Raw genomic sequence first — 23178 nt, 5'->3', positions numbered from 1 at the left:
CTTTCACCTCAATACTCCTCACAAGTTGTAATGTACATTTCCAACATATTGTCTTGTGAGTATTGCTATTGCATTGGCTTGCCCTTTGTCCTTTATCTCACCATTTTGTTGTTCCTCTTCACTTCCCTAATCAAGTAAATGTATACACAATACACAGGGTACCAAAATCAAATACAGTCGGGGACAAACCATAGGGGAAAAAACCCAAAGAAAATAGAAATCACATAGTACATTAAAAACAACTGCAAAAAAAATCTCTGTTTCCATATCTTGGAGTTCATTTTGCTCAGCATCAGCTTCTATGTTCATATATACATATAAAGCCACTGGCAAATAATAGCTGAATGGACACTTTATCATATAAACAACATATTACTGTTTTTGATGGTAAAGGATGAATTAGGATTGGGAAAACGTGATTCTTATAAAGGAATTTCAAAAGAGTTTAAAAATTATGACAGGTATAATTTAATTGTTCAAACTTTTTAACAACTTAGACTATTAAGAAAATTGCCTGGGCAAAATAGACTTTCATGCAAAGAATGCTATGGAGACTTAGTTGAGAGGGAGCAATGTGGGTAAAGATAGCTCATTGTCACACTAAACATACAAACTTCAGAAACCTTACTGTAAATCCTGTAGGTTCCCTTGAGAATTGTCCTTACCCAGGAAATATACTCTCACTGTGTGAAATTCAAATTTCTTAAAAAAAAAAAACTAAGACATCAAAATTTGTTAATTGACCTTTAATTAACAAATTATTCTTTGAAAAAGATAATTTGGGTCAAAATATTTAGGGAGAAATTGCCCTCCAAAATGAAAGAAGGTATTGGGTTCACACTTTTCTGTTTGTAACACTTTCCACAATGTCTTTGCACGTGAAGCACTGAAACACAGAAAAAAATCTGATTGGATACTCCAATGATTACACATTTCGAAGTAGCTCACAAAAAATAATATCCTTATTAACATGAGGTAGTGAAGACTTCTCTTATTACATATGCCAAAAAGTTTGGGATCATAAAAGAATTGAGAAAATTGAAAGGGCAAGAAAACAATGTTCTTAGAAGCCCTATCTAAGCATTGACTTCAGCAGTGGAGGGAGGCCAAAATTTTTGATATAGATTGCCTTAATAATTTTGCTACCTAAAGTGATTTTACAGAGCCTATTTGGCTCACTACAATACAGAACAGATTGAATGAAGACAGGAAAATAAATTCTACGTCCAAATGAGGCAACTTAAAAGAGGTTTAAAAGATAAACCATGAAGGTGTAGCGGGGCGGTTTGGGGAGGAGATCTTATAGTCTTTCAGCTTCACTGGACTTGAAGCCAAGAAGCTGTGCTTAATTGGAAATCAGGCAAGAGCTAAGAGGAGGATATAGAATGAGGACATAGAAGCATTGTCCTTTGTAACAGACACTGTCACCCAAGGTATGAATCATTTAACTCTATTCTTTTCCGTACATCTTGCTGAGCAAATGCAAGACCAAGAAAAAAATAATCTATTGAAATAATTTTGCAAAGAATAACTTCACTGATCATGATATGGTATCTAAGGAGAGTCTTAAGAGAGAACATAAAAGTGGAGTATACTTCGGTTTCCTCTAAGTATCTTGTTAGCAAAATATACCTTTGAGGTTAGAAGTGATTGAACCAAAAACTAATGGAGTACTTATTTTTGTGGCACTTTAGAGACAAGAAGACTTTCAAGGTAAAAGAAAAAAAATATAGCCAAATATCTGTGATGACAGCTTCTTGGAACGGTTTTTTGGAGACGAAGTTTTACATTAGAGTTTGTCCTCATTAACATAGACATTGGGTTTTCATGGCAACCAAATGCAAGGGTGAAGTTTAATAGGCTCTCTTGGACAATAAAAAGCATGGCAGAAAAAAAGGCAAATAATATTTAGTAAATTAGTTTGTCTAATTACTTTGCCAGAACAAAGAATGAAAGATATAATTCAAAATCCCTTGACTTAAAAGTATGAAGAAAGAGTAGTGAGGAGAGAGGAGAGAATACATAAAGGACTCTTCTGTCTCCAGTGGAGTAATGGGTTCTTGATCTTGTTTCTTCCATTCTATCTTCACAAGCTATCAAGTGTGGCTGAGGACTGGAGTATCCATTGCAGACAAAGAGAATTCACAGAAGAAAATATTTGCAGCAGATGTAGGTGATTCATAACCTTAGACAATCTATTTAAATCTGTTCAAAATTCTCTGCTACCCCAAACTGCCCTCTTTGAACAGCGTTGTTTGCTTTTCCCAAGACTACCCTTCATTAACTATTTAAAAGTTTGAGAGATCATATTCATCATCTCTAGAGATTGCTGTTTGTTTGTGATTTTGTGTGCTTTTTTGTTGTGTTTTTTAATTTAATTTCAAAAGGTTGTGCAAGTGAATTACAATAAATATGCTCATCTAATTGTCCAAAGCTCCTGGATCACAGTGACTCCTTCTATCATTCTCAACCAACCCCTTCTCCAAGATTTATTTCAGATTTACCACTTCCTTTATCACATGTGTACATTGAGTATTCTAGCTGTACTTGCCCCTTGTTACATTTTTCATTCATTCTATGTCTTTACTATTATTCCTCTCTGGTTTCAACTTCCTGAAAGTCATTCTGTTACACTGTTAATACTTTGAAAGGTTTATATACATTCCATGGAGTTTCAATCCTGCATATACTTGAACTGATGTCAGCTTATATTTCCATAATTCATTCATCTGCAATAACAATTTGCAAGACTGGAGATGTGAAGCACCTAGACATGATTTTATTCTTATCCATTTGTAAGATTATTCTTTAGTCAACAAGAAAGTTTAAAAATGGCTTAGAATATATAATTAACTAACAAATTTTATAAATGGCTTTTTGTAAAAAGTTTGTGATTATTTTATTATACATGTGATAAGATTTTCTATACCTATACGTTTTGGAAAAAAGAAGAAGACTACGATTTACTACTATACAGGAATATGGTAGAAATAGAAGACAGATTTTATGTTTGTCACATCTCTGATGAGTACCCGTATTCATGTCTTTAAGTCATATTTCTTACTATGTTAGACAGATAGGGAAAACATTAAACAACATATGATAAGGCAACTATTTTTGGCTTTTTAAAATTTACCTTATTAAGTGATGAAACTTACTTTGTTAGCTAGTGTTTGGGTTTGAATTATGGGAGGTTGTTCTATTTGACACATTTCTGGAAGGCATCTACTGAACAACACAAATGGTGGGTGGTACGATTTCTACACTTTAATGAATGCTTGAACCTGTTTGGCGTTAGTGCTGGGTAAATAAATCAATTCAATTGTAACTTGCACTCTAAAGTTGAAAAATTTGTAATGTCACTATCATCTACTTGTAAAATGATATTTTGGTGAATGTGATTTTTAAAAGATTATTTGAAAAGGAATCTGATTTCAGGAGATTAAATGTAGGTTATCATTGGTTTGAGAATGATAACATTTTTATTCTACAGAACCAAGTTTTACTGAAGTACCAGTATTTTGAAGCATTAAAGATCTTCTCAATTAATGTGTTCGTGAATTATATTTGACCTGTAAGTCAAGTTTACCTAGCCTTGGTAGACCTATTATGGATCTATCGTTCTAGGAACTGTTTTTTTGTACTACTTATTCTGGACTGAAATCTTTCAGTAATCATTATAAGATGGGTATTAAAAATAATTTTGTGACATTTGTGATCCTGGTCACTCATATGGGCTGGTCATTTGTAAACTGAAAGTTTGAATTACTGTACTTTCTCTCAGATTTTGTGATTTCATCTTTCATTTTAAGTTGCATTGCATTTCACAATTGCTTACTGCTAATTCCAGTGTCATAAGGAATTGAGATGGATTTTCAATTACTTTCTTTTGGCATGTTTCATGAGCCTAGGTGAGAAATCTTGCTCTTGTTATCTGATGAAGCGGATAACTGGGACCTGGGATCCTAGGACCCGTGGGTCCTGCGGAAGAATGATACCTTTTAGATATCATATCAGCAAAATTTGGGTATAATCAGTAGGAATGCTTCAGAAATATGGAGAAAACATTTTTGAACTAGTGAGTTAAAACATTAAACAGAGCACCAGAGTAAAATCCTTTATAGATTAGAGGAAAACAACAATTTTTTTTTACAGTGTGAATTCAGAAGATCAAGAACACTTAGAACATATCACAAGTTTATACCGAAGACATTGCTTTGATACTTTTTATATTCTAATGTACATTCTAAACCTTATTATTTATATTCCAATCTATTTATTGTAATAAATATCTATTTATTTGTCAAATTATCAATTAATTCTAGTACGTTTCACTGTGTGAAATAAAATATCAGCACGTATAAATATAAAATATATAACTATATATAATATAAGAAAAAGGCACATGTTTTGCAATGTTCTGCTGTGGTTAGGGTATCAAAGGCAACTGTGTTTTAAAGTATTATTCCATTATTTCTACCTCAGTGTTTGGTAGAATTGGACCTAAAGCTTTACCATTTGTAGATTTACAGCCTAGAGACAAGAGGAAACACTGTGATTAAAACATTACTAATTTAAGGCCTATTATCGGGGAGAAAGATATAGACTTCTCTTGTAACTATAAAAATATTTGGTGAAAGAAAGGCAGTAGTGTAAATTCTTGCCTAGTTAGATGGTAGACTGGCCAGGACATTAGGTAATCATGCATGTGAAAAATTTTTTCACCTTCTTGGCTTTAGCTACTTTTGAAATGTTAGGTATAAAAAACAATTATATTTTGATAAAATACCTTCTAGTCTAAACGATTCTGTCTTAACTGTTTATCTCTCAATGATCCCTTTTATCTAAGATTAGTTTTGTTCCAATAAGAAAATCTATGCTGTCAGGGTAAGATATTCTGGTTGGTCTGTTGCTACATGGAAGAAGAGTAAAGGGTCAGGTAGAAATTTGTGCCAGTAAGACCTCATTTATGAATTTTTAAGCTGCAGAAATTTAGAAGTAGCTCTAAGGCTTACATTGAATCCATTAGCTGCACAAAGCTAACTGAGTTTATAAATAAGTATTTGGAAAGCCATCACCTTTGGACCTAGCTATAAAGCCTTCAAAGTATGATCAAATTTAAGATGAAAAAGAATTAAAATAGTCATTGACAAAAAAATTGCAAATGTGAGCAATCCACCAAACAATATAAGGTTTTTCCAATATACACAGAATTTTAGAGAAGTAAGATCAATAGCATTTTTAGGAACAATTAGGTTTCCTAGTTACAAACAGTCAACCAAGGATATATGCCTGTATAAAGATTACATCATTAACTACTTAAATTTACAGGATACTACATGCTTTAGCAGCACGTTTACCCAAGTTACAACATTATAGAAATTATCATGGCACTTGCACAAGGATGATATGAAAATTTGTGAAGTATTCCATATTTTTCATTCTTCAGATGCAAGAAATGAAAAACAGTTATTAAAAATTGATTACAAAAATACAAGTCGTTATGTCGAAAAATGAACTTGACAACTTTGGTGTGGGGCAGAGGAGCAGCGAGGATTGAGTGGGGGGCGGGGGAAAGATGGGGATGGATGGGAAGGGTAAACAAAGGAGGAGGCTGCAGTGCTTGATAAGAAATGTACTTATTATCTTGTCCATGGAATTGTAACCCCTCTGTACAGTATTTTCACAATAAAAAAATTAAAAAATACAAATGTAACAATACATGTAATTCATTGAACTGAAAATTAGTTTGACATCAGTGCATTAAATCCTGACCTTAGAAAGGCCTTTACATAGCATAATCTTTACAAAACTTCTGAAATTAGATAACATTGTCATTTTATCCCAAAGAAATAAAATACTATAAGGACCTAGGAAAAAAAGGAATCTTAAACTGCTTCTATATGGAATGCTATCTGAAATAATACATTTATTAATGAACCTATATATATAATAAACAATGTAGAATTCAAAGTATTACATCTAGGGGAGAATTAAAAGATTATGGACATTATACAAACAAAATACAGATTATTTTAAAAAGTAATTTTTTCATACAAGCACCAGAAATATTTTTAGTTTCTGTACTACTCATTTCAACAGATAATTTAAAATGATTTCTGATTTAAAAAATCACAAACCCTGCAGAAATTATTATAGATATATACAAACAACTCTTGAATGCATTTTGACATCAAAGTCAGGCAATTCACTTGAAGGATACCAGGGAATCCATGAATTTTTAAAGTAAGATATTGCCGTTGCTCTGTATTGTGAAAATATTTTGTACAAACACAAAGATGGATTGGCATTTTTGAAATTTAAGAAACGTATCCAAACCATTATGACTTTGGAGAACAATTTTTACAGCCTTCCACAACTTCAAAGAGGTAGTTATACATATTAACCTTTTTGGCAATATTAAATGCAGCTTCTTCCAAGTGGTTCTTTAGACCAGCTTTGATATAATGCTTCAATAGAAGGAGATCCAGCACATCTGCTATTTCTATTCCAAGCAGCAAGATGCAAGAGGGTCAAGAGGACTTTAGTTTGGGCATTGGTAGCTGCATCATGATGAACTAAGAAAGAAGCCACTCTGGTATTATTCCACATATAAGCATTGTGCAGGGGTGTCCAGCCATTCACAGTAATTGCATGAATATCTGCCTTGAGCCACCAACTCATGGACGATGTCTAAGTGTCCATTGTAGGCTTCCCGATGAAGAGAGGTATACTCATCTTCATCCCTAGTATTCACATGAGTGGCCTTTTTGGATAGTAGTCGCTGCACTGTAGTAAGCTGATTATTTTCAGCAGCCCAAACAAATATTTGCTTGAATACTTCTCCATTTTTTTTCAAATGATACCATTCCTCACTTTTTCATTGTCTTCATCAGAATTGCCTAACCAGAGACATTGAGTACCATTTTGAATGAAGTGCACATGTATTCCCCAATAGTTCACGTTGTTTGAACTGGTCAGAAAAATCCAGTGAATTTTCTACATCTTTTATTTCACCATGATTTTTTTTCTCTTTTTCCAATTTTACTATTCGAAATTATTCTAACTGGAGAGTAGGGAATTGATAGAGAGCAGAGGAAATGTTTTCCTCCATATTCAAAGGTACAGACTGAAAATGAGAACCAGTGGTGTCTTCATGTGCAGCTTATTCTAGGAATGAGAAAATATGAAATAGTGCCTTCTATGTAAATGATTTGGGAAATGGCAGAACAGAAAGTGAAATGATTCAACCAAAAATATAAAAGCAAAATAAATTAGGATAATTATGGAGCAGTCATATTTTTTATGAGAACCATGAAAGGGAGAGAGGAAGAGAGAGACAGATGTGCGATGACCTAGCTAGCCACAAAATCCATGCCTCTGATCAATTTATAGAGCAAGCAATTTTATTTTTTAAAAGAGATGGAAATAGAATTTATGTATTTATTGAAATTAGTACATACATTTTAATAGCATTCATAAAGAGACATAGCTTTGACCAAATTACAGAGAAGACTCTAAATCCCTGATAATTCTAGTAAAAGATAGGCCTGAAATCAGTTGAATCACACTTTTCCTGTAGAGTGAAGGAATAGGTCCAGGCTAGGAAAGCAGCTAGAGAAGGCAGGCCGATTGTATCTGGGGCAAAACTTTGTGGAAAATGGTATCAAGGATTAATCCCTGAACTATTGCTTTAATCATTATATGTTCCAAGAAAAAATATGAGATTTAATTGATAGCAAAGGATTAACAATACACTTTGACTTCTCATTAAGCACCTTCAATCATCAAAATCACATGAAGACAATAGACAGGCCAACCTTTTTAGATGAAAACAAGTGTCTTTAAAAACAAGATAATTAAGTATTCCTACAAAGGACTTCTATTTTGCTACTGCATTATACAGTTTTTTTTCTAATATTGGGTAACAAACAATGGATCTACTAGAAAGCTCTTAAAAGTCATATGTTCAATTCTGAGTTCTCTTATATTATATCATGGTATTTTTGTTTATGGTTTTAAGAAGAAATTTACTAGCTAAAATTTCTGACAGGACAATACCATCACTGTACAACTTGATTCAATACTCTAAGTTTTAAATTGCTATCTAAGTATGTGCATTAGATAGCTATAGAGGAAAAACTAGAAGCCACACTTGTGGCTCATGTGTTTATCCTAGCTAATCAGAAAGATGAAATCTGAGGATTGTGGTTTGAAACCAGACCAAGCAAAAAGAAATTCCATTAGATTCTGATTTGAAAGTAACCAGCAAAAGCTAGAAATGGAGCTGTGGGACAAGCAGTAAAATTCTAAGCTTGAGAAAACTAAAACAAAAAAACAACAAATTCTGGGACAGAGCCAGGCCCTGAGTTCAAGCCTAGTATTAGCACCAAACAAATGAATGAATTAATTAAAATAAATTAAGTGGTCACATGTGGTGAGGCAAGTAAAATGTAACACCCATGGTGACTGGATTGTGTATTATTTTGTAATAAGGCAAATTAACGTTTGTCCTAATCACTAATATTTTATTTGTTCTTTTTTGTACTAAACCCTGAATTTAGCTTGCAAGTATATGTGTGTACCTGTGCACACATGTGTGTACGTGTATATGTGTGCGTGTGCTTTTGCAATGCTGCTTGCCAATGTGGACAAGGTGAGGCTGCAAAGAGCTAACTGTGTTGCAATGTTTTTATTCATCAGTGTTCTTTCAGGTCATTTCTGTGGATACACCCTTCTGTATATTTTATTTGTCAAATAATAACATCATCATAATCAACGCATTTACAATATTAAGTTAGATAAAAGAGACCACTTTCAGCTCTTATTATGTGTTAGGTAAGAACATACAGCTATGATTAGGTAGTAAGTTATTGCTGTAAGATGACTGTCAGTACAAAATACGAATTTGACCTCTTAAATTGGTTATACTTTTAAGATATACTCATGGAGTGAGTTTGACTGACTTGACCAAACAGGTATTACTCTCTGGTTATTCCTGTGAAACACAAGGTGGATAAACTCTGGATTTCTGTTGAAAATAACTTTCTATGTAATATCATACCTATTCTCACTCAGATAATCAACCATGTATTTATTAGGTTTGAATATCCCATCATATTCACTGAAAATCAGTATTGTGGATATGCTTGTTAGATATACCTTTCAAAAACAAATAAACAAAAAGGGTGTGTCACCTTCAGATTGTGGATGCATTTGAACTTGTTTTGTACATGCAATGGGATCTTCACTAATGGCTCTTTTGTGGGAGTAACTATCACAACTTTAACAAATAAGGCTTTTCGAATATCTTTTCCAATATAAATAACAACCCAAAGCGAGTCTTGCAATTTCTGAAAAGCCTTTGAATATTTTAGTATTATTTCAGTTCATTGACTATAGAGCTATAGACATTTCTGAAATAAATATTGTTAAGATCTGAAGATGTAAGTGGGTATATCGGCTTTTTATGCATCATTTCATGAAAACCAAGTTTTTATGAAAGTAAATGAAATAGAATAAAAGGATATAAGTGAATTTGGTAAGCTAATTATTAGTATAACTTTGCTTTGTAGTAAGAGTTTTTTGAATGTAGGTGATGCAGTTAAATTATTTCCTTTGTAGCTCTGTACTTCAGTTAGTTTTATAATCTTGATAATTATAAGAGTGAATTTGTAGAAAAATAAAGGTATTTGAAAATGATTAGGATTAATCTTGTGTTGTGTGTCCTACTCCCAAGAAAATGAGTTATTTTCAAGTGTTAATATTTTATGATTGAATCTTCAGTATCACAAGAAATTTTGACAAAACATATGCAGTAGTTTTGATGTCTTTTTAAACCAATTGTATTCACAAGTTGGAGAGTCTTTATTTCATGCTTAGGTCTTGGTATCTATGATTTTTAACCTCTCGTTCCTAACATTAATGATAGGTAAGACTGCATTTTAGGGTATATGAAAGGTAAAATATTTATCTGGGGTCAAAGGTGATTTTTATATCAGTCTTGCTTTAATAGTATTTTAAAGTAATACGTTTCTCTCAAAATGTTTGGTACAAAAAACAATCAAAATACCTCTAATAGTAAACAACTTAGGTGAGCTACAATGTGGAAATGATTGATCTATAAGACCTGAAGTCTGTTTCCAGCAGGAATTGGGGAGGTTATTCTTTCAGTATGACTGTGTTAAACAGAGATGAGGATCCCCAGGCAATGCAGTGTTGTCATGGGATAGAATATGATTTCTAGAATCAAGAATGTTATAGTTTAGCAGTTCCTTTCACCAGGGAGGTATAAATTGATTATGAACTTGGAGTTTTCATATTACAGTTACCTATTTCCTTTTTTTTTTTGGTTGGTCGTGGTGCTTGGGTACTGTCCCTGCACTTTTCCACTCAAGTGGAGCACTGTACCACTTGAGCTACAGTGCCACTTCTGGTTTACTAGAGGTTTATTATAGATAAGAATCTCTCGGACTTTCCTGCTGGGATGGCTTTGAATGGCATTCCTCAGATCTCAGCCTCCTGAGTAGCTAGGGATACAGGTGGAGCCACCAGCATCCTGCTTAGTTTCGTATTTTCTAACAAAGATAAAGTGAAATATTATTAGAGTGTGAACAATAATTCTGGGAAATTTTCCTAGAAATAGTGGACTAAGTTCTGGTATTTTAGTCATAAATTAGAATGAAGGTGGGAATGGGCTGCAGGCTAAGATTTAACATTTGTGCAATGTTGTATTAGTAATTCCAACTCTGAAGACTTGAATATCATCATCTGAGAATTAGAAATGGAAGTAGTTCTACTTTATGGGATTATTGTGAGGATTAAATTAGATAACATAGGTAACTTACTTGGAAAAACAATCAGCATTTGATCTTTTCTACCTGTTATTTTGTCATGTGATGAATTCTAACATTTTTACCGTCATTTTTATATTGTGTCTCTTTAGGATATGCAATGTGATGTATTAACATTCATTTCGATGGTCACTTTTCTGTCATTTTGAGGGAAAAAACTGCAAAGAAAATTTCTGAGAAGGAAACTATTATTTTGACTCATGGTTTAAGAGAACACAGTTTAAGATTCAGATGTCTCCATTGGTTTTTTTGGGTTTTTTTTGAGGGGGGGGGGGTCCGGTCGCGGGGCCTGAACATTGGGCCTGGGCGCTGTACCTCAGCTCTTCAGCTCAAGGCTAGATCTCTACCAGTTGAACCACAGCGCCACTTCCGGCTTTTTACTTTTTGTTTATGTGGTGCTGAGGAATCGAACCCAGGGCCTCAGACATGCAAGACAAGCTCTCTTCCACTGAGCCACCTTCCAAGCCCCATCTCCATTGTTTTTAATTATATTTTTATTAAATAGTTGTAAGAAGGAATTTCCATTCAACAAATCAGTTTATAAGTACAATGGATCTTTACATAACTTTCCCACACCCTTCTAAACCTCACCCCACTTTCATTTCTTCTAGTTTCTGCATTGAATATTATACCTTCCCTCTCTCCATCCATAACTCTGTTTATTCCTTCCCTTTGACTTCCGCTCATATCTTCCAAATGGTAGTTTCTTGGTATTCATTTTTTTGGAATAAAAGTTCAATTTTTTAAGAAATTACACCTTTTAAATACTCTTCTGCAAACAGCATGCTTTGGTAAATACTGTTGTGTAAACTTGTATAAAGTCCTATGTTCCAAATATGAGACAGAACATGTGTCCTTTGTGTGTCTGGCTCTGACTTAGTTTACTTAACATATTTTTAGATCTATCTATTTCCTTGCAAATTATATAACAGTCTTCATAATGCATGGGTGCAATCCGATTGTGTATATGTGCCCCCACTTTCTCCAACCATCACTCCAACATAAGGCATCTGGGCTGTTTTCATAGTTTGGCTACGGTAAGTAGTGCAGCAGTGAACATGGTCGTGAAAGTGGTTTTACTGTATATTTTGGAAGAATTCGTCACTATTTTTCTGGGAGCAATCCTCTAGCCAATTTTCCAGAATAAGCACATCCCTCCTTTCATCTCCATCACAACATTTTACAAGTCCTCAATAAAACACTACCCCCTACATGTTCCAATAAGCTAAAACCACACTGTGCCCATAGTCTTTCAATACATTTTTTTTATGATTGTACACATAATTTAGTGAGAACCTTCTATGTACTTTTCTAATGTGGGAATGAGGGACATGACAATAGAGTAAAATTAAAAATTTCAATTTAATTATCTATTATAATATTTAAAAACATTTTCAGCTCTAACTTATAGCCTCATTTACTATTATTTTAATCTTTATTTGATTACTTCATCAATCCCCTAAATTATAATAGATGCATTAAATACAAAAGCAAAAATTGTGGTTTGATTTTGACACTCATGTGTGAGGGTGCACAACATGGGCAAATAGATAGATTGCAATCAATACCCATTATCCATTTTGTTAAATTAAGATGGTTTTTCCACACTGATTCTCGCAATTCATACTCCATTCAACAACAAGAAACGTGACAATTCCCTTTGTTTTCCTCCTTAATAACTTTTGTTTTCGTTTTATTTTACAACAAAGGTTGATTTTTCATAAATCTACTGTAGATACAAAGATATGATAAAATACTTCTAATTGTATGCATTGATATATACATACACACATCTATTACACCGGTTGTAATGATAATTTATAATTTCTGTAACTGTATGATTTACTAAATTATTTAAAAAATAGACAGCTTATGCCTGGAATTCTGGTTACTCAGGAGGATGGGATCTGACGATCATGGTTTGAAGCCATCTTGGGCAAGAAAGTCCATGAGCCTCCTATCTCCAAACAACGAACAGAAAATCAAATTGGAACTGTGGCTCAAAGTAGTAGAGTGGTAGCCTTGAGAGAAAAAGCTCAGGGACATCACACAGGCTCTTAGTTCAAGAACTACAATCTAGCCAAAAAATCTAATTTATCCCTGTGTAAGTAAAATATTTCCATCACCCAAATGTACATCCATGCTCATTTGCAAGATAACTCTGTTATGTCTGGAGTACCACACAACATTATAGCTTAAGTAGAAAAGATCACAACATGGGTTCACTCTATCTCTCTCATGGTTTTTTTCTCCACTGAAATACTCAAATCTTACAATCATTCCAATTATTTAAAGTCATAGCTTTTTTCTTCAATACCCATAATAGAGTTTGCATTGAGTGTCTTGTGTCTCCTAAATGGGTGTTCTTACCACTTTGTCATGCCCCCAGCCCTAAATTACCCTGATTTTTTTTCAGATAGAATCTGGCTTCCTCCTTGTGTATGATCTTAGGCTCAGTCCACTTTATGTTATTCTTCCTGGAATTTAGAATAACTTGGAATAACAGGTGCATGGCATTATGTACAGATTTTTTCTGTCGATTCTGGGCTTTAACCACTGTCCTCACAACAGTAGGCAACCATGTAGTCAGGATTCTCAAAAGCTTATCATAGCTGATTTTTTAAAAAATCTTTGCATTTCCTGCAGGTTTTTAAGTACTGAATTAATTTTTGAATGTATGTTTTGAGTTGTTCCAAACTTTCCTTTTGTTTCTTTCACTCACGTTCTTACCTAAGTGCTGAGAAACCAATTCTTCTTTCTCAAGATAATCAAGGTGAACATTATTTATTCCAAAGCAATTTAAGTAATATTTAAACACCTTCATACCTATGAATGTTATACGAATGCTTATTGCTGAGAAGGGTCTTTTTATTTTCACAGCAGTCTTTGGAATACACAGACAGATCATGAAATATATGATGATAATAAAACTACAGATGCTTGCCAGGAGGACAAAAACTTATTATTAATTGTTTGACAGAGACTTCCTTTCTCGTGAAAGAAATACGTTGTTTGATGCAGGATTTCACAAAATCATATAGCTAGGAAGAACCTAAACAATCATATAATACTACAGAGTTGAGGGAGATGAATTGCCCTCCTGAATAATTTACTTTTGTGTCAAATAAAATCAGGCTTGCAAAAAGAGAATGGACTTTAGACAAACATGATCAGTTACATGTAAATAGCTGCTTAGCTGATTTTGTTAATTTGTGAGCTAATACATGGCAATAGGGTACAACATGGTAAAAAAAATAAAGAAGGTCGCATTGGTGTGTTTGTGTGTTCACGCGCACGTGTGCTGGTGCTCATGAATGTATTCATCATTCCTGAAGCTTGATAGTGCCTGGGCACCATCCCTAAGCTTCTGTGCCCAAGGATAGTGGTCTACCACCCGAACCACTGCTCCACTTCTGATTTTTTGGAGATAATCACATGTATTTTCACGATTGGACTGGCTTTGAACAGTGGTCTTCAGATCTCAGCCTCTTGAGTACCTAGCTAAGCTGATTCAGCCTCTGAGTAGCTAGTTAAAATTCTGACTGTCCTTTGTGCTTCACTGCTCTTTTATTCTTTTCCTGAGATAATCACAAGCCTAACTCATATATATGTTTAGTTGCTTTAAAAATACTGTTACTGCTGGGCACCAGGGGCTCCCATCTCTACTCTTAACTACTTAGGAGGCTTGAGAACAGAACCCAAGCCAAAAGTTTAGTGGACTTCCTTCTCAAACTATAACTGGGTGCACTGGATCATATCCACCATCCTGCACTATCTAGAGGCTAAGATTGGAAGGACTGCAAAATCCAGGCCAGCCAAGGTAGGCAGCTAGACAAATTGGTGTGCAACTTAGGTGCATGTTCTTATGGAAAGGGAACTGCTATTCTAAAATTAACCACTGATACGATGCCAGCCTAGCAAGAGCAATACTCCAAGTTGAAATCCCCACAATTACCAACAACCAAAATATGTAAATACATTAAGATCCCAAAACGTAGTACAATCTGTTCTTTGGTTTAATATCATCTTTATTTGTGTTTGTTATTGATAAAGGTTTTACTTTGCTTCTTTTCTCTCTTCTTTTTCCCTTTAGAGTTTACCTATTCTTTCTTTTATTTCTTTGGAAATTAATTATCATCTTCCTATTACAATTTCTTTACACTGTAACAGGTTTACACAATGCTTTATTTTCTATTTTATTTTCTATTTTTTCCATGTTCTCTGACTCTCAGTCAAAACTATTAGGTGGATTAAAATGAAACTTGGTTCTGGACACCTTATATTCATCTTTCTCTTCTCTGAAGTGTTTCTGTTTTTTGAAACACAGTACCAATGACATACATCTCCTATGTGGGTCACCATTCTATCCCCTCTCACTCTCCTCTGCTGTGCAGTGTTATCTAAATCTTAACTCATTCCTAAATTAATTTTAGAAAATAAATATAGTCTTAGAGCAAACTAGCCTTTGAATAGATTTCTAGTTTTGAAATTACAAAAGAATTGATAATCCTTTGCATTGGAACTCATTTAAATTGTTTATCACTTATTATAATTCATATACCAAGCAAGAATAATTTTATATAATCATTAGAATAAAAGTCCAGTCCCAATATATTACATATCATTATTCTTAATTCCTAATCATCACCTAAATATCTTTTTTTAAAATTTAATTTAATTTTATTTGAGAACATACTGTACAGAGGGGTTACAATTACATGGGCAGGATAATGCATACATTTCTTACCAAGCATTGCAGCCTCCTCCTTTGTTTACCCTTCACCTCCCTTCCCAGCCTCCCCCCTCCCCCCCACCCAATCATTTCCCCCTTCCCCCCCACACCGACATTGTAAAGCTCGTTTTTGACATGACATTTTGTACTTCTCATTGTTGCAACAGGTCCACCTGAATCCTTAAACGACTTGTTTATCCCCATCTCCTCCACAAGTTATACTGACATCAAATATAGTGAAAGCGGGGGTTACACTGTGGGGGAGGGACATACAAAGCAACAAAGAAATAATCTTATAAATGCGTTAGAAACACATGCATGAAAAAAAACATTAAAATACATATTTAAGGGTTCGTTTTCCTAACATCACATTATCTGACCTTTTCCGCTTGACTCATACATATGCTAGATATTGCAAATAAGGGAAACCATGGGACCTATGTTTCTTTGGGCCTGGCTTACTTCACTTAATATAATTTTTTCCAAGACTTTCCATTTCCTAACAAATGGGGAAATGTCATTCTTTCTGATGGAGGCATAGAATTCCATTGTATATATATACCACATTTTCTTGATCCATTCATCTACTGAGGGGCATCTGGGTTGGTTCCATATCTTAGCTATGGTAAATAATGCTGCAATAAACATAGTTGTGCTGGGAGCTTTAGTGTGGTCTTGTTTGTAAACATTTGGGTAAATGCCCAAAAGTGGGATTGCTGGGTCATAGGGGAGTTCTATGTGAAGTCTTTTGAGGAACCTCCATACTGCTTTCCAAAGTGGTTGAACAAGTTTACATTCCCACCAACAATGAAGTAAGGTTCCTTTCTGTCCACATCCCCTCCAGCATCTGTTGTTGTCACCTAAATATCTTAAACAATCTAAATAGTCATGTCTTTAACATAGACGTAAATATTCTATACTTTTACTTAACATTTTCCAGGGGCATGTATTCATGTTTCTAAGAAATGTTCACAGCAGTTAAAATTTGCTTTTGTGAAATTAATATGATACATTTTGTTGTTGTTGTTGTTGTTTTTTGCAAGACTTTGGCATTGTTCCCAAGGCTTTCTATGCTCAAGGCCAGTACTCCACAACTTGAAGCACAGAGCTAATTCCTGTTGTTAGTGATTAATTGGAGATAAGACTCTAACAAGTATTTTTCTCTCTGGGCTAGTTTTGAACACAATTCTACGATCTCAGCACCGAGAATAGCTCAAATTATAAGAGTGAGTCACTGGCACTTGGTTTGATGTATTTTTTTAAATTTTAATTATGTTTTAAGATGTATTTTTCACTATAATGTACATCGTTCTACACAGAAATTTAAATATATGTACATATTTCTGATGACAAATAACCTCTAAAATGTATATCTTTCTGCACATAACATATATATATATATATATATGTATGTATATATATATATATATATATGTATATATATTTCTGAAGACAGATTCCTTCTTAAATTTTTATACTACTATTTTGACCTTTTTTCATTGCAAAGATATACAGTCTTTATCTAAAAGTTTCCGAGAATAAAATAACTAATACTTGATTTTAAATTAGAGTTTATTACTTTAAAGGAAATTTTAGATATACACACGATATTGTAGTAACATTTACAGTATATCACTTGAAAAAAGTTCTGTTCAACCTCTTAAATATTTGTTTGTAGTGGCAGAAAGAGAGGAAGTTAATTCATACTTGTTAGTAATTTTAAATGCTTCAAAAATCTCTTCCATAATTTGTTATAAGCACATAGTCAAGCTACCTGATATGGTTTATTTTTTTTCTTTATTTGTTCAAAATTTTAATATGGATGCATGCACAGTGGTAACATTAAAATTATTAATCCAAAGACAAATAATAGCAAAGTCATAGACACATATCAGACTTTCAATAATTAGCACATATGATGCTAATAATAATTTTGATGAGGATGATGACCACAGTGTAGCCTGATGATGACTTATTTTTATTTCTGCACGAAAAAACTTGTGATTTCAAACCAACAAACTGAATTTGACTCTTTCCTTATTTGTAAGGTAAGGTGGAAAATGTAAGGACTCTTCACTTTTTTCTTGCTTTAGAAGTCAACAAATATATTCTCCAATATTTCTGGTAGATTATATCCATTTACAGATGAGAAATGTAATGCCAACAGTCAATGTAGTGAGTAAATAATGATACTAGAATTTGTGTCTGAGATCTTCACTCTGTGTGCTTACATGGAGAAGTAATTTGGTGATGGAGAGGAACAATATGAAAAGTCTATGGGGAAAAAGCATACTATGTAAGTGGTTGTTTTAGGACTAGGTGACCCATGATGAGTATTTGAAACAGGCTGGTTTCAGGGGCATAAAAAGGAGTACATGGAAATTATATTAGTGACAGAAACAGAAAATCTTCATCATTCATCTTATCTAATGGACGGAAGTAGGAGGGTAAGAAGAAATCTAAAGTGCTTCCATGTCTCTGGCTGGCAACCATGTTAGTAATATTCTTGGTGATAAAGAATACAGGTGGAAATGATGGATTTAGAGGGAAAAATTCTCTGATAGTTCTAAAATTTATGTTAAACAGATGCATAGATAAGACTTTTTAGACATCATTAAAATATCCACGACCATTAATATGAAAAAGAATAATAAAATCAGGGGTATTATTAAACGGAAGAGTAAAAGGAAAATTCTGACACGAATGTGAGCAATGTGAACATCATAGTGGACAAGAATAGAAGAAAGAGATAAATAAGGAAACAAGAAAGTAATAAAATCAGATTTACAGAAGTAAAGAATGGAACGAATTGTCAGGAAGATATTGAAGGAAATACACTATTTGGATTTGAAAACTAAAAGGACATAGACAAGTTCAATAAGAACAGTGTTTTGGTGAAAGTCAGATTAATAAAATTTTGAGATATGAATGTGAAGCCATAAAATTCTGGATCCATGAATTCAACAGATCCTGTTGATTTTAAATGTTGGGACCAAATGCTTTTATCATGACCTTTGAAGAATTATACAGACATAACTGTTATGATCTTTACTTAGAGGAATTCTGTGAATATTTTTGAAGAGTTTGTTTAACCATGTGATTATAGATTGAGCTGCAACACAGATAAGACTAATTTGTCTACAGATCCAATGAGTGACCCATGTATCCACATCAGTTTGGGATTTTATTGAAATATCTTTAGATATGTTTGGATATTTTATCAGCCTATTCATTATAAATGTAGGACAAGTAACACTGATGTTACTGATGTTACTGAACAGTCCTTGAATTGATTCTTCTTTAGAATAGAAAATGCCTTATTGACACATCATAACTGTCATATAGTCTATTTAAATCTAGTTCTTGTTAGGGATATCTCAATGCTGAAATAACCCTGTCAATCAACATGCCACAAATTCTTATATGTAGGATGTACTCTTATAAACTTCAAACGTTTATTCAATGGAAGAGTTCAGACCTTACCCTCCCCACGAGGATTAAATGCCTAAAAATTTAAGACATTTTGCTTTAATGCCTTTCTTTCATTTTCTCATCCATAATTGCAAGTAGGGAAGTATTCTGATGTAACAATAATACAATGGTGACTTGTATTAACACAACATCTAGGATCTAGTGTTAATTCGGATACTTACTAATAAGCTCCAGGTTTTGTGGATATTTATATTTCTCCTGGGTAAACTAATGAGCTCCAAGAAAATGTCCCTAAGGAACCTTTCAATACTAATATCACTGTTTGTCTCAAAATGCTTTAAATTCTACGTCCTCTAATGTGGGCATAGGGTTATAATGTGGAACTTTTCTCCTCAGAGAGTGAGTACTACTCTATTGCTTAACATGTACAAAGTAGCTTAATACATAGACTGGGCATGTGCAAACAAGAAGTGGTAGTTGAACAATGTTCTTAGCAGTTTTTACAGATGAAATGTAAATAGAGCAACTATGAACTCAAAAGGAATGTGCAAAAAAGACAAAGGCACAAAGTAGAATGTGCCAAGGAAATGCTGAAGTATAATTTCAAATTATCTGCTCAAGTGTGTGGGTGTGTGCAAAACACAACTTCAGAAAATTTAGTTGGATATCTTGGGAGAAAAACTGCTTTAAACTATTCTGGGATAATTGTACAAGTAGAAGCCCCTTAGTCTACTTCTAATCAGCCACAACATCATCAACTTAGCTACTATTTTCCAAGTGCAAAGTGAGAAAAAGAAGCCTCATCATAGTTAGTGTTCAGGTTGAAATAATGGCAATCACATAACTTTTTTTATGTATTCATTTATTTTGGAGCATTAAAGTAGGAAAAAGCCAAATAAACATTTTGCATGTACCTAAATTAAGTGCAACGTATTATATTGGTCTCTTTTTAACTTGGAAGTTATAGATTATGTCTTTTATACTCTAATTAGGGACAATGATCTGGTGTCAGTTATTTTCTTCTCTTCCCTTCTTTTGCCCTTCCACTTACATAATTATTATTTAAAGAGACATACCTGAGCTTACATTTCTAAATTATTCAAAATTATCTCAACTACTTCATACTTCTGGCAACCTCCTATATCTTTCTCAAGGGAATATTTTGACACTACCATCTTTATCCTATATGATATTGGATATCTTCCTGCCTAATTCAATGCAAGATATACATAGACTCATCCAGATATCTCAACACTTGTGCCACCATAAAATCCTGCCTTACGTAGAAATCATGATTTTAGAATATCTGGGGAAGTGGAATCTCTCATTTTTGAATGACCCTAACTGATACTTGCTGGAGCCTGCCAGCAACGAAAGGGAATCCTGAATTAGGGAGCGAGGACGGAAAAATAAAGACATAAGACAAAGGATGGGGTCAGGAGGTCTGCAGCTCAAGACTGCAGCACCGTTTATTTTTAACTCTCCTTATTATATACTATTAGAAGTCAAGAGGTAACCTAAGGTCACCATAGTGCAGAAAAGCAAGGAAAATTTTAATAAAAACTAGGTTCAGATTGAAACAAGACAAGGTCAACTGATAGAAAGTAAAACAACTCTACAGACATAGCAAAGCAAACCCGGGCACCTGGTGCTTTTCATGAAAGCCAGTTCCTTGTAGGTGCCTTCAAGTGAGCACAAGGGTCAAGATGACCTTGGAGCTTTACTGTCGGCTCCCAACAGATACTTACATGCAATCATGTTTTAAACCAAAATGCCACTCAGTTGATGAACGAATTGACAAAATGTGGTATACACACACACACACACACACACACACACACACACACACACACACACACACACACACACACACACACTCACGGTGGAATTCTATGCTTCTAATTCATAAGGAAATGGAAAGACTTGGAAATATCCTACTAAGTAACATAAACAAGACACAAAGAGATTCCATGGTTTCCCTCATTTGTAATAAGTAGGAAATGTCTAGAATAGTCCTAGCAAATGAGCCGAATGTCTCAATAGTTAAATATATATGATCATATAAGATAATGCCTAGCATAATAAACTCCTAGATATGGAAACAGAGGCTTTACTTTGTAGTTATTGTTTTTAATGTACAATGTGACTTCTTTTTTCTTTGTGTTTTCCCCTATGGTTTATCCTCTGCTGTATTTGATTTCGGGATCCTGTGTATTGTATATACATATATCTTAATTTGGCAAGGGAAGAGGAACAACACAATGCGAGACAAATGGCAAAAGACAAATCAGTGCAATAGCAATACTCACAAGACTTGATGGAAATTTACATTACAACTTGTAAGGAGTATTGGGGTGAAGGAAAAGCATGAGAAAAATGAGGGAGGAGTTAAAAAGTTCGACATGCTATGTATTTACTACCTTACAATTACTGCAACCCCTTCTATATATCACCTTGACAATGAAATTAAATTAAAAAATAAACTACATAAAACATAATTTCACTGTATTGGTATAGTAAATATTATTCTATATGTGTTACCTTTTTTAGAAAATGAACCTTATTTGTCTTCTAATTTGTATTAATTAGCCCTTTCTTTATCAGAGGGTCATCAAATTGAATGTTATCAAAGTATACAAAATTTTCAGAATATACTTGCCATTATTTTGAAAAAAAAACATTATTTAATATTTTCACACTAAAACAGAAAACAGTTCAGTTTCAACATTCCTATGACTACTAACTACTCATTTTCAAATTCTGAACATGCCATCCCAGAGACATTCAAAACAGTACCTGTTTGTATTTTATTCTGCAATAGAAGAAGTTTCCAGTGGGGGGAATACATATTTAAAAGTCAACAGAAAAAATAGCCACATTCTGATAGAAGATCAAACTATGAAATATCTATAATAAATTCCTCAAGTGTAAACATATATTCATCAGAGTAAGCTATTATTTCTATGACCACCAATCCTAAATTTTTATGCTATAAAGTCATCATAGCCCAACAGTTTCCAACTTGTAAGGTGGACCTTAAAATTTCCTAAATTCACATCAGGACTAGCTTATCATTATTGTGAAAAAATACTACACTTCTGCTAATGTGATGCCCTTCCTATTGGGGAAAGAACACTGCACTAAACTTTGCTGCCTCACTTTCCCCCCCAGTGGTATTCCTGAGATCAAAACACTTGCAAATATTATTTATAGCTATATTTTTATCTATCACAGATATTCAGAATATCTGAATATGAAGATCTGAAGCTTATGGTTCAAAGCCCACCCAGGCAGGAAGGTTCATTAGATTCTTATCTCCAATAAACTGCTCACGAAAAGCCAGACACAAGTGGCACTGTTGTTCAAGTGGAAGAGCAGTAGCCTTGAGCTAAAACAGGCTCTGGGGCAGTCCCCAAGCCCAGAATTTAAGCCCTAGGACAAAGCAAACAACAAAAACAAAATAAAAATAAACCCCAAACCTAGCATTTTTCTCATTGTATACAGAGGTATGTAATTAAGGAAATTTCTTCCTGTGTAATATATAGGTAGAAGAAAAGGGATGTCACACAATTACTCTATTCATACCATGGTGCACCAAAGTCTCAAAAAATTCCTCTTTTTATAAATTTATAAGTTAATATCATAAATTTGTTGGCAACTTTTCCTAGATTATTCACATTCTCTTTTTACACGGGAACTGTTGCAATTATTAACTAAGTTCTAATTATACCTCACTTGAAAGAATAATTTAGGCAAAGAGAATGCCAGAATCATTTGTGAATTTGTGAATTAAATCTTCTATCCTATAGAATATGAAATACAATATGAAATAGAATATTAAATTACAAAGAAAAATTACAAACAAAAATATTTATTTTAAATCTAAATTCTAATTTAGTCAGGTCTACAAAGTCCTACATTAAATGAACTTCGCTATTTCTCCAGGATTAATCTTTTGTAATCCTTCATCATTTCTTTGGAATCCAATAGAATGATGCTTACTTTTTCAGACTTTTGGTTGGGAATCATGAGCTATTTTGCATCTAGGCATGTTCTGTAATGAAGGGAGCATTTAAAACACAACTGAGGATTATATATGAGTTGCATTTCAATAGGAAACTCGACTTCTCAAAACATAATGACAAAATTAGCCCAAACTTG

General features: G+C 33.6%; 1 pseudogene; it reads left to right on the top strand.

Moving 5' to 3' along the window:
* The first annotated feature begins 5339 nt into the window (after nucleotides 1–5339).
* On the top strand, nucleotides 5340–5439 carry LOC122098654 (annotated as a pseudogene).
* The last annotated feature ends 17739 nt before the right edge of the window (nucleotides 5440–23178 follow it).

This window comes from Dipodomys spectabilis, unplaced genomic scaffold, assembly GCF_019054845.1.
Source record: "Dipodomys spectabilis isolate Male_0828 unplaced genomic scaffold, ASM1905484v1 ptg000483l, whole genome shotgun sequence".
In the NCBI taxonomy this organism is placed as follows: Eukaryota; Metazoa; Chordata; class Mammalia; order Rodentia; family Heteromyidae; genus Dipodomys; species Dipodomys spectabilis.
Note: the sequence above shows the minus strand (reverse complement) of the source record. Positions and strands in the feature narration are given on the sequence as shown.